We start from the raw sequence: 20,532 nt of genomic DNA, 5'->3' as shown, positions 1-20,532 counted from the left end.
CGAAACATTTCATAATTAGGACTCCACACAAATACATACAAAACAAAACATTTCATAATTAGAACTCCACACAAATACATACAAAACAAAACATTTCATGATTAGAACTCTACACAAATACATACAAAACAGAACATTTCATGAATTAGAACTCCACACAAATATATACAAAACAAAACATTTCATAATTAGAACTCCATACAAATACATACAAAACGAAACATTTCATAATTAGAACTCCACAAAAATATATGCAAAACGAAACATTTCATAATTAGAACTCCACGCAAATACATACAAAACAAAACATTTCATAATTAGAACTCCACACAAATACATACAAAACAAAACATTTCATAATTAGAACTCCACACAAATACATACAAACCGAGAACATTTCATGATTAGAACTCCACACAAATACATACAAAACAAAACATTTCATGATTAGAACTCCACACAAATACATACAAAACAAAACATTTCATAATTAGAACTCCACACAAATACATACAAAACGAAACATTTCATGATTAGAGACTCCCGCAAATACATACAAAACAAAACATTTCATAATTAGAACTCCACACAAATGCATACAAAACAAAACATTTCATCATTAGAACTCCACACAAAACATATACAAAGACGATTACGTTTCATGAATTAGAACTCAACACAAATACATACAAAACAGAACATTTCATAATTAAGGACTCCACACAAATACATACAAAGCAGAACATTTCATAATTAGAACTCTACACAAATGTATACAAAACAGAAACATTTCATAATTAGAACTCCACACAAATACATACAAAACAAAACATTTCATAATTAGAACTCCACACAAATACATGCAAAACAGAAACATTTTATAATTAGAGACTCCACACAAATACATACAAAACAAAACATTTCATAATTAGAACTCCACACAAATACATACAAACAAAACATTTCATAATTAGGACTCCACACAAATACATACAAAACAAAACATTTCATAATTGGAACTCCACACAAATACATACAAAACAAACATTTCATAATTAGAACTCCACACAAATACATACAAAACAAAACATTTCATAATTAGAACTCCACACAAATGCATACAAAACAAAACATTTCATAATTAGACTCCACACAAATACATACAAAACAAAACATTTCATAATTAGAACTCCACACAAAACATACAAAACAAAACATTTCATGATTAGAACTTCACACAAATACATACAAAACAAAACATTTCATAATTAGAACTCCACACAAATACATACAAAACAAAACATTTCATAATTAGAACTCCACACAAATACATACAAAACAAAACATTTCATAATTAGAACTCCACACAAAACATACAAAACAAAACATTTCATGATTAGAACTTCACACAAATACATACAAAACGAAACATTTCATAATTAGAACAACACACAAATACATACAAAACGAAACATTTCATAATTAGAACTCAACAGAAATACATACAAAACGAAACATTTCATAATTAGAACTCAACAGAAATGCATACAAAACGAAACATTTCATAATTAGAACTCCACACAAATACATACAAAACAAAACATTTCATAATTAGAACTTCACATAATTACATACAAACCGAAACATTTCATAATTAGAACTTCACACAAATATATACAAAACAAAACATTTCATAATTAGAACTCCACACAAATACATACAAAACGAAATATTTCATAATTAGAACTCAACACAAATACATACAAAACAAAACATTTCATAATTAGAACTCCACACAAATACATACAAAACAAAACATTTCATAATTAGAACTCCATACAAATACATACAAAACAAAACATTTCATAATTAGAACTCCACACAAATACATACAAACCGAAACATTTCATAATTAGAACTCCACACAAATACATACAAAACAAAACATTTCATAATTGGAGACTCCACACAAATACATACAAAACAAAACATTTCATAATTGGAGACTCCACACAAATACATACAAAACCGAAACATTTCATGAATTAGAACTCCACGCAAATACATACAAAACAAAACATTTCATAATTAGGACTCCATACAAATACATACAAAATAAAACATTTCATAATTAGACTCCACACAAATACATACAAACCAGAAACATTTCATAATTAGGACTCCACGCAAATACATACAAAACAAAACATTTCATAATTAGAACTCCACACAAATACATACAAAACAAAACATTTCATAATTAGAACTCCACACAAATACATACAAACCGAAACATTTCATAATTAGAACTCCACGCAAATACATACAAAACAAAACATTTCATAATTAGAACTCCACACAAATACATACAAAACAAAACATTTCATAATTAGAACTCCACACAAATACATACAAACCGAAACATTTCATAATTAGAACTCCACGCAAATACATACAAAACAAAACATTTCATCATTAGAACTCCACACAAAACATATACAAAACGATACATTTCATAATTAGAACTCAACACAAAACATACAAAACAAAACATTTCATAATTTGAACTCCACACAAATACATACAAAACGATACATTTCATAATTAGAACTCAACACAAAACATACAAAACAAAACATTTCATAATTAGAACTCCACACAAATACATACAAAACAAAACATTTCAGTTCAAGAAATACTACGTAATGAGAATGATGAAACAATTGTGTGTGTGTACAGGATAGTGCACACGTGTTAGCGATTTCGCGGGAAACTCTCTAGACTTCTTCTATACTGACGGAAGTACAGAAATGTTGTATCGATTTTTCCGGGAAGTTATCAACAGTTCGGAACGTCGTGAATAATTACACAAATAACGAAATGGATTTCGTTTCAATCTTTTCTCTCTTTCTAGAAGGATTAAATATACGTTAAAACGTAGATCACTTACAAAGATGTTACCCCTATATTTCAGACAGTTTAGGTAATATCATATCCTTATTACAATCTTTGTCACGAATTTCGCGACTGAAATAAAGACAGTAAAAAAAAAAGAATTATTTCTTTACATTTCGCGATATTTCCGGTTTTTTTTCTTCCTGTTTCTCATGTTTTAATCTTTCTTTCGTTCAGAATGTTCTTTCCTTCTATCCTCATGCCCGTTGGGTTAAGGCACTCGTAATCAGAGGGCCGCGGGTTCGAATCCCCGTCGCACCAAACACGCTTGCCCTTTCAGCCGTGGGGGAGTTATAATGTTTCCATCAATCCCGCTATTTGTTGGTAAAAGAGTAGTCCAAGAGTTGCCTAAGACTAGCTGCTTAAGACTAGAGGGAAGGCAACTGGTCATCACCACTCACCGCCAACACTTGAGCTACTCTTTTACCAACGAATAGTGGGATTGACCGTCACATTATAACGCCCCCACGGCTGAAAGGGCGAACATGTTTGGTGTGACAGGGATTCGAACCTACGACCCTTAGATTACGAGTCGAGTGCCTTAACCACCAGGCCATGCCGGGCCACCAACATTTCAATTTGAGTTACCTCCCTGTTTACAATCCACTCCTCTCTGTTATAAGGGGTGTTATTAGAATAAAGTGGGGGTAACACCAAATAGTAGAATGCAAAATGGTCTCTTAGATGAAGATTTTTGCTTTTACTTGGTGATATAATGTTGCGTTACAGACGTTAAAAACCCATAACTGAAACTAGATAGTAAAGTAAGGTTAAAGCAATCCGCCACAGGGACTCTATTCATTTTATAACTTATAACGTGATTGACTATCATTGTTACCGTAGGACCACAGCTGATACTTAGGATAGTGTTCTGCAGCATTATGAACCTCGAACCATCTGACTCACAGTTGGACACGTTTCACGCTTAGACATATATACGTCTTTCCGGTCCAGGAACGTGTCATTTAAATTGGTCAATATAGCAAAAAAAAAATGTTCACGTAAACTATTTTATGGTAAGTTATAAATGAATAGGTTACCAAGGAGTGGCATTGTTCAACTGAACGAACCAGTTTATTTTAATGGTTTATTCAGGCTGTTACCTGGAAATAAGAATGTTCGATTTCAAAAAGTAAAGTATTTGTTCATGTATTAAATAACAAAGATATATTTAACTTACTTTACAATGCGCAGTAAGAGGGCTGATCTAAACTAAAATGATTTGTTTTCCTTCAATTACCCACATTATGTCTGTTTGTTTGTAGTTTAGCCCAAAGTTACAAAATGGGTTGTCTTTACTCATCACGGGTATCGAAACCCAGTTTGCAGCATTTAAGTCCGCAGACATACTGCTGTGCAACTGGAAACCACCACATTATGAATTTCGACAAAGCAAAGAAAAAGAAACATGCATCTTAGGGTGTTTGTCGAAGACCCCCGCTAGTACAGCGGTAAGTCTACGAATTTACAAGCTAAAATCAGAGGTTCGATTCCAACCGGTGGGCTCGGCAGGCAGCCCGATGTGGCTTTGCAATGAAAACACACACAGTGTGTGTCGATTTGTCGCCACCTGTCATTAGTTATCTTAGATCGCTCTATGATATAGATTATGCAAATACTAGTCGGACAAAAAGACGGAGATCAAAACATTTTCATATGTGATCAGAAATATGAGTAAACTGGTGATCAATCTCATAAGAAAAGAAATGAGTTAATAATAATAACCCGAGCGATCAAAGCGGTAAAGAATATAAAAATAACATAATGAGCTGATAAAATTTCATTAATTTATGGGATAAAATATTGAGTTATTTGTTTGGTATTAAGCACAACGCGAGGCAATGGGTTATTCGTATTTTAACCAGTTTCTAGCAGTGTCACGGGGAGGAAGCAGGTATCGAACATGAAAATTAAATATGTATAATTCGTTTGTGCTCTCTAGTAGCAAGTGACACCCTTGAGAAGTATTGTTGTACCCTCTAGAAGCATTTATGACTTAACAACGAGGATATTGGTATCTAGGTGAACTGTTTAAATATATTTTTATTTAAAAGGTTGTTTGAAATCTGTCCCCCAGTAGCTCAGCGGTATGTCTGCGGACGTCCAGTGCTATAAACCATGTTTCGATACCCGTGGTGGGCAGAGCATAGATAGCCCTTTGTGCTTAGTTCACAACAACTTTTGAAACCACAGCATTACTACGGTTAATTACAAATAAGAATATTTTATATAAAGTTTGAGTGTCTTTCATCTTAGGAACTTTGAAAAACATCGGATCTTTCTTTTAAAAAAAAGTCATGTCTCTGGAGTGACAATTGATGACGCGTAATAACCATAAATTAACACTCCTTGTAATTACACCATGTTAGTAAACATAAGTATAAACACAGTTCGTTCTGTTGGTGAGAAATGTTTGGTTTCGGTAACCAGGCAACAATAACCTAATCTCATTTTTATTCGATTAACATTTTCCGTTGCGTGAAAATTGGTTTCAGAGGAAACAAATATATGGCAGGGGGTTATCTAACAATTACCAAAGTATCAGTCAACCTACATATTTAAACAGGAAGGACCGTAGTGATTAAAGTACAGCGAGATTTGTTTCACAGCGTGGTTAGAGAATCTTATGCAGAGAATTTTCAGAAAAAAAACAGAAATTATCATTTCATTTATATTTAACATATCGAAAAGTAAACTTCTTTCTGCGCAAGTGAAAACAGTTGCATGAGATTTCCGAGATTTTGTGTTTATGTAAAAATGAAAATCTAGGGATGGCTCCTTTGAAATGATTTCGAAATCAGGACACCTAATTCAAGATTCGGTCACGTTTTGTTCTCGTTTTATATTAAAATATGTCACTGATTTAAAGTTAGAATATATATAAAAAATGATTTTTTTTATTACACTGAGACAAAAAATTCATAAAACTCTATAAGATGGAACAATGATGAACACATGAAACTGTTCAAAATGAACAGTAATGAACACATGAAACTGTTCAAAATGAACAATAATCAATTAGAGAAGTGAAACATGTTCGTGTAGAACAACAAGCATTTACGTGATAAAAACTTTTAAAACAAAATAATGGTAATTCGTAAAAGATAAAATTATTCATATTGAATAATAGTATTTATTTATGTAGCTTACAGCTTACACAATTATCAAGTATTAAAATATATTTATGTAACTTATAGCTTACACTATTATCAAGTATTAAAATATATTTATGTAACTTACAGCTTACACTATTATCAAGTATTAAAATATATTTATGTAACTTACAGCTTACACTATTATCAAGTATTAAAATATATTTATGTAACTTACGAAACACACTATTATCAAGTATTAAAATATATTTATGTAACTTACAGCTTACACTATTATCAACTATTAAAATATATTTATGTAACTTACAGCTTACACTATTATCAAGTATTAAAATAACAACATAAAGAAACATTCACATATGTACATATGCATATATATGTAATTACGAAAGACAAACAATCACGTATGTCTCGGGCACGCTGTTCACGTGAGCTTCACGTATTCCGAAACGATATATATCAGTATTCCGTAGCTTTCTTATGGCCGTTTCATTTTCAGACCAATGGCTATTCCCTTTCTATTGTGAGTTCTTTGCCTGTCATAACCCGTTTCGAAACGCCGATGTTTCAAGTACAATTTTTCTGATTGTCTGAAAAAATTCCTAGAAATGATTGATGTCTGAAATATACAAACATCACACGGTCTTACACACAAGTACATCATACGTAATACAAGAACAACAGTTGAGGAACTCGAACCTCAAGTCGTCTCAACGAATCTTACAAGCTGTGAAATGCATTTCGTTATTAACAATAATAATAATAATGAATAGTACATATAATAATAGTGAGTGGCATACATAGTGATAATCAGAGTAAATATTATATATAATAATTATAATAATAATGAATAGTACATATAATAATAGTGAGTGGCATACATAGTAATAATCAGAGTAAATATTATATATAATAATTATAATAATAATGAATAGTACATATAATAATAGTGAGTGGCATACATAGTAATAATCAGAGTAAATATTATATATAATAATTATAATAATAATGAATAGTACATATAATAATAATAATAAATACTATATGTCACAATTATAATAATACTGAATAGTACATATAATAATAGTGAATAGTATACATAATAATAATAATAATAGTGAATAGTATACATAATAATAATAATAATAATAATAATAATAGTGAATAGTATACATTATGATAATAATAGTAAATACTTTATATAATAACAATAATAGTGAATATTATATATAATAATAATAGTGAATAGTACATATAATAACAGTGAATAGTATACATAATAATAGCCCCCCAGTGTCTCAGCGGTATGTCTGCGGACTTCAACGCTAAAATTCGGGTTTCGATACCCGTGGTGGGCAGAGCACACATCGCCCATTGTGTAGCTTTATGCTAAATTCAAAACAAACAAACAAACATAATAGTAAATAGTATACATAATAATAGTGAATGGTAATAATACATGACAGTACTTATCGAATACTTACTAATTCTCAACAATAAAATCATGAGTTAAACTTAACCGTTGGTTAATGTTTTACACAAAGCCAGACTGGAATCTCTGCTGTGTCCACCGCGGCAAATCGAACGCAGAATTTTTGTATTCTAAATCCGAAAACCTATGGTTGATCCATTGATAACGATCATAGTGTATTACACAAAGCTATTGGCTGTTAACGATAATCCAATTGTATTAAGTTCTTCTATTGAACACTAACGATGAATGGCGTGTGTGTTTTTCTTATAGCAAAACCACAACGGGCTATCTGCTGAGTCCACCGAGGGGAATCGAACGCGTGATCTGTAAATCCGTAGACTTACTGCTGTACCAGCGAGGGACAAAGCTAACTGGAACGTATTAACTTCAACTGCTAGTTGCAGACTACAGAAAATAGATATTAATTCTGTTAACATAGAATTTTAAGATTTTTTTATAATTTGTGCAGTAAGTTGACTGATTTAATAAGACCAGTTGTCTGACATTACTTGGATCAGTTATTAAAGGATGACGTAATTACAAACGATGCCTTGACATTCCAGATTTAGAAATAATGCCCAAATTTATGAGACATCAAAACTGGCAAGTTCCTTTTGTTGCCGCTAGCTGGTGCTAGCTGAAGAAGATAATAAATTAGAAAATTTTCAAGATTAAATTTTTCTCAGTTTTCTTTTACGATATAAAACACATAATAAAAAAAAACAACGCTTTTCAGAGTTCCACCAAGTGTCTTGAAAGACCTAAACATAATGTTCGCCTATACTGGTTTTCATCACACCGAGATACATTTCTACCCTTCTAATAGGAACAGACCCAAACATGCTCACCCTTTCAGCCGTGGGGGCGTTATAATGTGGCAGTCAATCCCACTATTCGTTGGTAAAAGAGTAGCCCAAGAGTTGGGTGGTGATGACTAGTTGCCTTCCCTCTTGTCTTTCACTGCTAAATTAGGGACGGCTAGTGCAGATAGCCCTCGTATAGCTTTACGCGAAATTCAAAACAAACCAAACCATACGAATAGACATATCGCAAAATGACCCCCTGTTGGATAAAATCTGTGATAAAAAGAAAATTAGAATGTTTCAGTTTTTGACACCTTGAACTCTTCGTGAATCTGTGGTTGAATAATAAAGACCACTGCGGGAAAGAAGAAAATACTGGCAAGAAAAACTGAGTAACAAGAGATAATCTGTATTAGCCAACTACCATGACGTCACTAAAGAAGCAGGCTTTTATTGGAGGTACGTTATTAGAAACTTGCACGAGGAATCGTATACCCATTACCTTATCTCTCGAGTCTCTGCGCACGTAATTCCGCTCGCCCGTTATCCATAGAAACTCAGACATATTGAACCCTAGCTGTTTTGTGTATCTTACTAAATCTATTTATTTCTCGCAGAGGTCTCTTCGCTGTCCTTTACTGAAAGTCTTGAGACCAGATTAACGTAACTGGATGTTCTTACTCTGAGTTATGTGAACTCGATTCTCTGTCATCGAGATGTTTATCTTTCTACGTAAAGATAACAACAGGTCTTGTGTTTGAAAATGGGCAGTTTTTGGCACAGAAAACATGCCAATGAAAGTCGCTTTAACCAAGCTTTATTACATCGTAGTTTGTATACGGTAAAGTGTGGTATTCTATATTGATTAAGGTTTATATGACGTACCCCCCTCAACAGTGACACAGCGGAATTTCTGCGGACTTGCATCGCTAAAAACCGTATTTCGATAATCGTGACTAGCAGAGCACAGATGTTCCATTGTGTAGCTTTGTGCTTAACTGCAAACAAACATTATACGACTGTGCTCTCAAAGAGCCTAGATAACTTTCCAACTAATATTAAAATAAAGCAGCACTTAGTTAAAATATTAAAGCTTGAAATAGTTACAGAAATATAAGAAGTTAATTAGAACTTAACAACAGTCGTTTTTTATGAGTTCATAAAGTTATAGAATCATTTAAGACTCAGAATCAAGGCTTCATTAATATAAAACTACAACTCGGCTGAGAAAATTAATTCAGAATGTGGTGTTTGCTTGTTTATAAACAGAAAAAATGTGTTGGTTAAACAGCATATAGCACTCGTGAAGATTTGCGCGAAATTCAAAACAAACCAAACTAATCAATCTATGTTACAAATAAAACATATATCACATAAACTTCAAGAAACGTGTATTCTGTGGAGCACAAATATCTTTTAATTACAAAAACAATCAAAAGTAAAGCTTTAACATCAATATCTCGTGCATTGTTGTTGTTGTTGTTCGAATATATGCGCAAAACTGGCCAAAAGTTATCTGTGATAACTGCCCTAGTTTTGAACTGATAGACCAGAGTCACTAGAGGGAAGGCAACTTGTCAACGACACTCTTGGGTTACTCTAATCAAATAAGGAGGTTTGACTGTTACTCTTTTAACTCGCCCATGACCGCAGAGAACAAGGAACGGTCTTTGTGCAACGATGGCCATTGATTGGATAAAAATATAAGTGTTTTTAAAAAATCGTCAAAAGTATCTCGAGTTAATCTGCGTTGTATAGGTTTATGTGTCTATTCAAAATGCCACAAAGTATATTTAGTCAAAATATCAGACGAACATACGACAATGTCGAACTAGAAAAACAAACCCAGTCAAAATGTCAGAGTAGAATAATCTCCAAACTATAAGTTTGTTATAGGTTAATTAACCTTATTTGTTTTGTTTTTATTATACACTTCAATGTTCGTGTTTTGTGTTTATTATATATTTTAATGTTACTTGTTTCATGTTTATTATATAATTTAATGTTACCTGTTTTGTGTTTATTATATATTTTAATGTTACTTGTTTCATGTTTATTATATAATTTAATGTTACGTGTTTTGTGTTTATTATATATTTTAATGTTACTTGTTTCATGTTTATTATATAATTTAATGTTACCTGTTTTGTGTTTATTATATATTTTAATGTTACTTGTTTCATGTTTACTATACAATTTAATGTTACGTGTTTTGCGTGTATGTTTTACAACGTGTAATGTCAGCTGTTCTGTGTTCATATTTCATAGAATGTAATGTTACCTGTTTCGTGTTTATTATATATTTTCATGTTACCTGTTTTGTGTTTATTATATATTTTCATGTTACCTGTTTTGTGTTTATTATATATTTTCATGTTACCTGTTTTGTGTTTATTATATATTTTCATGTTACCTGTTTTGTTTATTATATATTTTCATGTTATCTGTTTTGTGTTTATTATATATTTTCATGTTACCTGTTTTGTGTTTATTATATATTTTCATGTTATCTGTTTTGTGTTTATTATATATTTTCATGTTACCTGTTTTGTGTTTATTATATATTTTCATGTTATCTGTTTTGTGTTTATTATATTTTTCCATGTTATCTGTTTTGTGTTTATTATATATTTTAACGCTACCTGTTTTGTGTTTATTTCATAGAAAACTGACAAGTAAGGATATCTTTAAGATGTCAATTTATTAACATGGCTCACCAGCGACTTTTAACAGAATTGTGACACTCTACTATAGTAACGGTTTACTATGACAACACACAGCTCGATGGGGATTTGGGGACAGTTTCAAACAGTTTTGTGTACTTTCAGAAAGCACTTGGGGACAGTTTCGAACAGTTTAGTGTGCTATCAGAAAGCACTGAACCACTATCTATACAAAACTACCCCGTCTTGGTCTTATAAAATATTTCGCAGTCCTTGGTAAGTCACAACTATAATACATAAAATCGTGATTTTAACATTTAAACTTAACAGTAACTAAGCAGTATTTCAAAATGTATATTTTTTTACGTTGTCGTTTTTCGAGACATACGTTTTCTAGTTGCGAGTAGAGATTTGTGACAATTCAGTTTCGTACAGAAAATTATCCGCGACTAATAAAGCAACACAAAACTTAAAATCTGGATACCACAGACGTAAAAAAAATCAATCAATATCTACTTCTGTCCACTGGTGGTCAGTCTCTGGTTGAGTGAGTGCGTAGAACAATCAGTATCTATCACCATATCTGTGCATTTCTCTCACATCTAGCGAAGTGAATATTTATCCTTCTATCTTTACCAGATCGTCTTGCTTTATCCACCTATCACATTCTGCCGACGATCGAGTAACCTTAAATATATTTATGATTAAAAAGTTCCTTTGGAAAATAAAGACTACAATATTTGTTAGAGATTTATCTTGTTTTTAAATTTTTTACCACGTGTTCATACAGCGAGACAGTTTGATACAACGTGAACGTTAGCATGTGTTTAAACAGCGAGACAGTTTCACGCAATGTGAGGTTTAGCACGTGTTTAAACAGCGAGACAGTTCCATGCAATGTGAGGTTTAGCACGTGTTTAAACAGCGAGACAGTTTCACGCAATGTGAGGTTTAGCACGTGTTTAAACAGCGAGACAGTTTCATGCAATGTAAGGTTTAGCACGTGTTTAAATAGCGAGACAGTTTCACGCAATGTGAGGTTTAGCACGTGTTTAAACAGCGAAAGTTTCACGCAATGTGAGGTTTAGCACGTGTTTAAACAGCGAGACAGTTTCATGCAATGTGAGGTTTATCACGTGTTTAAACAGCGAGACAGTTTCATGCAATGTGATGTTTAGCACGTGTTTAAACAGCGAGCCAGTTTCACGCAATGTGAGGTTTAGCACGTGTTTAAACAGCGAGCCAGTTTCACGCAATGTGATGTTTAGCACGTGTTTAAACAGCGAGACAGTTTCATGCAATGTGAGGTTTAGCACGTGTTTAAACAGCGAGACAGTTTCATGCAATGTGAGGTTTAGCACGTGTTTAAACAGCGAGACAGTTTCATGCAATGTGAGGTTTATCACGTGTTTAAACAGCGAGACAGTTTCATGCAATGTGATGTTTAGCACGTGTTTAAACAGCGAGCCAGTTTCACGCAATGTGAGGTTTAGCACGTGTTTAAACAGCGAGCCAGTTTCCCGCAATGTGATGTTTAGCACGTGTTTAAACAGCGAGCCAGTTTCATACAATGTGAGGTTTAGCACGTGTTTAAACAGCGAGCCAGTTTCATACAATGTGAGGTTAAGCACGTGTTTAAACAGCAAGACAGTTTCAGCAAGCGTTAAAACCCCTTCCTACTACGCCAACACAAACAAAACCCAGGACATACGACCTGCATGCCTAATTTAACCATTTAACTACGGCTTAACTTGACACTGAATACCGAAATAAATAAACCTAACTTATCTTAGAAAGTTTTCCTACACGCAGCAAGTAACAGCCATCTTTCAATTATAGACTAATTCACTCTAATTTTAGTTCATTAGTTCTTTATATTATTATACGATACTTAGAATACACTTTTGTATCCTCTAGAGTACAATGGATGATATCTGTATTTTGTATCTTCTAGAATACAATGAATCATATCTGTATTTTGAATAGTGATTGTATGATTCGACTGTTTTAGTTCATCATATCTGTGACGTAAAATCTACAAATAAATAAAATTATTTGGCTATATAACATGGTTACTGCTTTTTTGTATTTCACAATACACAATTACAAGTACTCATATTCCTTCTTTGTATTTTACAATATACAATTACAAGTACTCATATTCCTTCTTTGTATTTTACAATATACAATTACAAGTACTCATATTTCTTTTTATATTTTACAATATACAATTACAAGTACTCATATTCCTTCTTTGTATTTTACAATATACAATTACAAGTATTGATATTCCTTCTTTGTATTTTACAATATACAATTACAAGTACTCATATTCCTTCTTGTATTTTACAATATACAATAACAAGTACTCATATTCCTTCTTTGTATTTTACAATATACAATTACAAGTACTTATATTCCTTCTTTGTATTTTACAATATACAATTACAAGTACTCATATTCCTTCTTTGTATTTACAATATACAATTACAAGTACTCATATTCCTTCTTTGTATTTACAATATACAATTACAAGTACTCATATTCCTTCTTTGTATTTTACAATATACAATTACAAGTACTCATATTCCTTCTTTGTATTTTACAATATACAATTACAAGTACTCATATTCCTTCTTTGTATTTTACAATATACAATTACAAGTACTTATATTCCTTCTTTGTATTTTACAATATACAATTAAAAGTACTCATATTCCTTCTTTGTATTTTACAATATACAATTACAAGTACTCATATTCCTTCTTTGTATTTTACAATATACAATTACAAGTACTTATATTCCTTCTTTGTATTTTACAATATACAATTAAAAGTACTCATATTCCTTCTTTGTATTTTACAATATACAATTACAAGTACTCATATTCCTTCTTTGTATTTTTTACAATATACAATTACAAGTATTTATATTCCTTCTTTTTTGTGTTTTTACAATATACAATTACAAAGTACTCATATTCCTTCTTGTTTTTTTACAATATACAATTACAACTACTCATATTCCATTTTTTTTTTGTATTTTACAATATACAATTACAAGTACTTATATTCCTTCTTTGTTTTTTACAATATACAATTAAAAGTACTCATATTCCTTCTTTGTATTTTACAATATACAATTACAAGTACTCATATTCCTTCTTTGTATTTTTACAATATACAATTACAAGTACTCATATTCCTTCTTTGTATTTTTACAATATACAATTACAAGTACTCATATTCCTTCTTTGTATTTTACAATATACAATTACAAGTACTCATATTCCTTCTTTGTGTTTTTTACAATATACAATTACAAGTACTCATATTCCTTCTTTGTGTTTTTACAATATACAATTACAAGTACTCATATTCCTTCTTTGTATTTTTACAATATACAATTACAAGTACTCATATTCCTTCTTTTTGTTTTTTTTTTAATATACAATTACAAGTACTCATATTCCTTCTTTGTATTTTACAATATACAATTACAAGTACTCATATTCCTTCTTTTGTATTTTACAATATACAATTACAAGTACTCATATTCCTTCTTTGTATTTTACAATATACAATTACAAGTACTCATATTCCTTCTTTGTATTTTACAATATACAATTACAAGTACTTATATTCCTTCTTTGTATTTTACAATATACAATTACAAGTACTCATATTCCTTCTTGTATTTTACAATATACAATTACAAGTACTCATATTTACTTGCAGAAAACGAATTCAGAATTTCCTCTTCTTTTTCAAGACAAAAAACACCCCAGGGAATACGTCTCATGGAAAGATTCGTGCGTTGAATTTCGAGCACAGCTATTTGCGCTAGCTGTTCCAAGTTGAGATGTGCTAGGCTAGAAGGAAGACAACACCACTCACGTCCAACTCCTAATTGCCACTGTTTACGAACAAAAAATAGAACTGACCGTCACATTAAACGCCTCCACGAGCATGTTTATTAATGGGATTCAAGCTTGTGTCGCTCAGATTGCGAGTTGAGCATCCCTAACCGTTAGGAGAAGCCAATCTCCTCGTTAAAAGATATCTTTATTGGTTTGAAAGTCTAGTGACCTAAGCTGGTAATAACTTGTCTTAATCTGATGCTAGCCGCGACCAGCCAAGCATTTGCAGTGGTTTTCATTCTCTTGACTTGAATTTTCCTCATTCTATCATATTCATGCACAACTTTTAAGCTACGATTTTCTGCAGGCATTATGTGTTCGATCAATAAATTCTGGTCTAATGTTTAAATAAAACGCGATCAGACAATACTCAGTTAGACGTAACTTCATTTACCAAAACTCCAAGCAAACCTATGGCGTTTATAATAGTGTACACAGTATGGAACAGTTATAAGCGATCAGTATACGACAGTTTTACGAGTTGAAACAAAGAAACTATCTCTCAAACACACACAAATATAAAACCGTAGCGTAGAAAAAAATAACCAAAATATGTTTATAGAAGTCAGTGAAGCGAACCGACAGTATGTTACTGTAAAGTTAAAATGATAATTGTGTAGCAGGTTATTAAGTAACATCTGAATGTGCATTTCATAAACTGATAAGCATATGGTTTTGAACGAACTGCGCGTGCGCATATTAAACCTAAATAAGTAGAGAAAGCCCACAGAAATTATATTTAGCGTGATTACAATATTTTAGCAAATTACACGTGGGATAAGTATTGTTTTTGCGAAGCTGTTGTTGTTGTTTTTGAACTAAGCACAAAGCTACACAATGGGCTATCTGTGCTCTGCCCATCACGGGTATCGAAACCCGGATTTTAGCGTTGTAAGTCCGCAGACATCCCGCTGAGCCACTGGGGGCCGGGGAGCTTTTGCGAAGTACTTTGAACAAAACCAAAACCACAACTGAAGTTGAAATCGAGGCCAATGGTCACGTGATGACAATGACATTGTACAAATGCTGGTTGTATTAAAAAGTTTACCTAAGCAAAAAACAGGTAAGGTTAGGTTGTATAAGCTCCTCACAAAAAAGGCTTTTCTAACGATATGTGTTACGTGAAACTTGATCGGTAAGAGTTCCGGACAGACATAAGCATGTTATTTGTGTTGCATTTAAAATGTGAGCCTTATTTATGTCAATTTTACACTAATCCGTTACTAATCCGTCACTAATCCGTTACTAATCCATTCTAATCTCGTGTTAAAAACTTCAAACTACCGCACGTCAAACATTTTTTACTCTACATTAGTATTTGTTTTGAATTTCGTGCAAAGCTACTCGAGGGCTATCTACGTTAGCCGTTCCTAATTTAGGAGTGTAAGACTAGAGGGAAGGCAGCTAGTCATCACCACTCACCACTGCCTCTTGGGCTACTCTTTTACCAACGAATAGTGGAATTGACCGTCACATTATAACACCCCAACAGCTGAAAGGGCGAGAATATTTGGTGTGACGGGATTCCGAGTCGAGTGTCTTAACCACAACCTCATTTTGATTGGTATAATTTAATATTTACTAACTTTTCTTATCGTAAGTGAAGAAACTATGTATAATGAAAAGAATTATCTTTAAACATGTCTTCTTTATTCCCACTTTTAAAATTCTAAATGTTTTGTTTTTAATGCCTTTAAGCGATCTTTGTAATCTTCGTCACAAAACTGAAAGAAAATCCCTTAAGGCAAATTCGCGAGCGAACGTGACATGTGTTAACTTTGAGGAACAACAACTTCGTGTGCAGCTTTTACGACTGGTATCTAAAGTGGCTAATATGTTGCTATGATTGGTCACTGAACACTTAAATAAAATTACCTGTTTATTCGATATTTATATGAAACTGATTGCATAATGAGAGTTCTGATGACGTAACACTTTATATATATATAGTAAATCATTATTAGTTATACATTACTGATTGTAAGTTTGTATCTCACAAACACAAATGACGTTTATCCTACATTCTGACACACACTACTCTAGATCAGACCCTATTCTGACAGACACTACTCTAGATCAGACCTTATTCTGACACACACTACTCTAAATCAGACCTTATTCTGACACACACTACTCTAGATCAGACCTTATTCTGACACACACTACTCTAGATCAGACACTATTCTGACACACACTACTCTAGATCAGACCTTATTCTGACACACACTAATCTAGATCAGACCCTATTCTGACAGACACTACTCTAGATCAGACCTTATTCTGACACACACTACTCTAGATCAGACCTTATTCTGACACACACTATTCTAGATCAGACCTTATTCTGACACACACTACTCTAGATCAGACCCTATTCTGACAGACACTACTCTAGATCAGACCTTATTCTGACACACACTACTCTAGATCAGACCTTATTCTGACACACACTATTCTAGATCAGACCTTATTCTGACACACACTATTCTAGATCAGACCTTATTCTGACACACACTACTCTAGATCAGACCTTATTCTGACACACACTACTCTAGATCAGACCCTATTCTGACAGACACTACTCTAGATCAGACCTTATTCTGACACACACTACTCTAAATCAGACCTTATTCTGACACACTACTCTAGATCAGACCTTATTCTGACACACACTACTCTAGATCAGACCCTATTCTGACACACACTACTCTAGATCAGACCTTATTCTGACACACACTAATCTAGATCAGACCCTATTCTGACAGACACTACTCTAGATCAGACCTTATTCTGACACACACTACTCTAGATCAGACCCTATTCTGACAGACACCACTCTAGATCAGACCTTATTTTGACACACACTACTCTAGATCAGACCTTATTCTGACACACACTACTCTAGATCAGACCTTATTCTGACACACACTACTCTAGATCAGACCTTATTCTGACACACACTTCTCTAGATCAGACCTTATTCTGACACACACTACTCTAGATCAGACCTTATTCTGACACACACTACTCTAGATCAGACCTTATTCTGACACACACTACTCTAGATCAGACCCTATTCTGACACACACTACTCTAGATCAGACCTTATTCTGACACACACTAATCTAGATCAGACCCTATTCTGACAGACACTACTCTAGATCAGACCTTATTCTGACACACACTACTCTAGATCAGACCTTATTCTGACACACACTACTCTAGATCAGACCTTATTCTGACACACACTACTCTAGATCAGACCGTATTCTGACACACACTACTCTAGATCAGACCTTATTCTGACACACACTACTCTAGATCAGACCTTATTCTGACACACACTAATCTAGATCAGACCCTATTCTGACAGACACTACTCTAGATCAGACCTTATTCTGACACACACTACTCTAGATCAGACCTTATTCTGACACACACTATTCTAGATCAGACCTTATTCTTTCACACACTATTCTAGATCAGACCCTATTCTGACAGACACTACTCTAGATCAGACCCTATTCTGACAGACACTACTCTAGATCAGACCCTATTCTGACACACACTACTCTAGATCAGACCCTATTCTGACAGACACTACTCTAGATCAGACCCTATTCTGACAGACACTACTCCAATCAATCCATATTCTAACACACACTACTGAATATCAGACCCTATTCTGACAGACACTACTCCAGATCAATCCATATTCTGAAATCACTACTCTAGATCAGTTCATATTCTGACAGACATCACTCAAGTGCAGTCCACATACTGACAGACATTAGTTAAGATCTGTCCCTGTTCTGACAGACATCACTCAAGTGCAGTCCAAAAATGACAGACACTACTCAAGATCAGTCCATATACTGATAGACACTACCCAAGATCAGTTCATATTCTGACAGACACTACTCAAGATTAGTCCCTACACTGACAGACACTACTCAAGATCAGTCCATATACTGACAGACGTTACTCAAGATCAGTTTATATTCTGACAGACATTACTCAAGATCAGTCCATATTCTGACAGATACAACTCAAGATCAGTCCATATTCTGACAGATACAACTCAAGATCAGTCCATATACTGACAGACACTACTCAAGATCAGTCCATATACTGACAGACACTACTCAAGATCAGTCCATATACTGACAGATACAACTCAAGATCAGTCCATATTCTGACAGATACAACTCAAGATCAGTCCATATTCTGACAGACACAACTCAAGATCAGTCCATATTCTGACAGATACAACTCAAGATCAGTCCATATACTGACAGACACTACTCAAGATCAGTCCATATACTGACAGACACAACTCAAGCTCAGCCCCTATTTTCACAGATGGTCACCTCTAGATTACCATCGTGGTTGTTGATTATGGTTATTTAATTTATTGGTTTCTTTATTCTTTGTGTCTGATCTCTTGAAACCATCCACACGTCTCTCACACTTACAAGTTGTTCTAATCTCCTATACTTAGCAGCTGTTCTATCTCCTATACTTAGCAGCTGTTTTAAAGATTGTTTCTACGTCTATCCTGTACGCAGCTGTTTTCTCTTTCGACCTGGTGTTTGCCTGTGCTTTTATTCGTGTTATGTAATAGACACAAATTCTGAGAAATAGTTTGTTGTTTTTTCAACTGTTTTTCCTCTGAGCTAAGCCTTTTAGTGTTAAACAAAAATTACAGAACTTTCTAGGCTGACTCTTCTTCCAAACTTGACCCTTGTTTACATCTGAACTGCTCCACTGGCCTTCCTTCCACATACGTCTCTTTAGCTTTCAGTCACTCGAATATTAAAACAGATTTCGAATATTAAAAAAAAACCAATAAATAGAACACATATTAGAAGTTTCAAGTCGAATTAAATCGTATAAGAGAAATATAAAAAATGTTAATATGTGTCGCTATTTAAAATGTCCTGTTTAGCAAGTGCTATTTTCAGAAAAGTGCTGTACTGAGCTACATATCTGTTATGCTTGTTTTACACAAACACATTTTTTGTAATTCGTGATGGTATTCTGTTCTCTAACGTGAAACGCAAAGTACGTATTTTATGTTCCATTAGACATTTTTATATAATAAGAAAAATATGGTAACGCGTCGGCATACTAAGTCAGTTCTCTGTTTCGTCCAATGAAATAGATTTATTCTGATTGTTCTTAAAACTTAAATACAGTTACCTTGACGTTAGGATTGTTCTCAATTTACTTCAAACTGAATTTCATATAATATAATGACGTAATTTTAAAGAGGGAGAATTTAAAGTATAATTAATAGTAGTTAAATGATTTATATTATTTCACTGCTCCTGAAGGAGGTCCGAGTTAATCTAACGACCAACAGAGCTAGAGCCTCAGATTTTTATATTAGTACCTCAGATACAAATAGAATATATCTCCAGTTTAGTCTCGAGTAGAAGAACTGAGATTTCTAATGTTCTAATAATCCCAGAAATCATCCAACGCATCTCCACCACAGATTGGATTCCTTCTCATTAACTAAGCCACTTAAACTTGATAGTTAAAATGTCTCAAAGGAGAGATAAGAGGTCGAATATGGTTCCTGTTTATTCAGAGTAAAAT

Source organism: Tachypleus tridentatus, chromosome 10 (assembly GCF_004210375.1).
Source record: "Tachypleus tridentatus isolate NWPU-2018 chromosome 10, ASM421037v1, whole genome shotgun sequence".
NCBI classification, from domain to species: Eukaryota; Metazoa; Arthropoda; class Merostomata; order Xiphosura; family Limulidae; genus Tachypleus; species Tachypleus tridentatus.
This window is presented reverse-complemented; position numbering follows the sequence as displayed.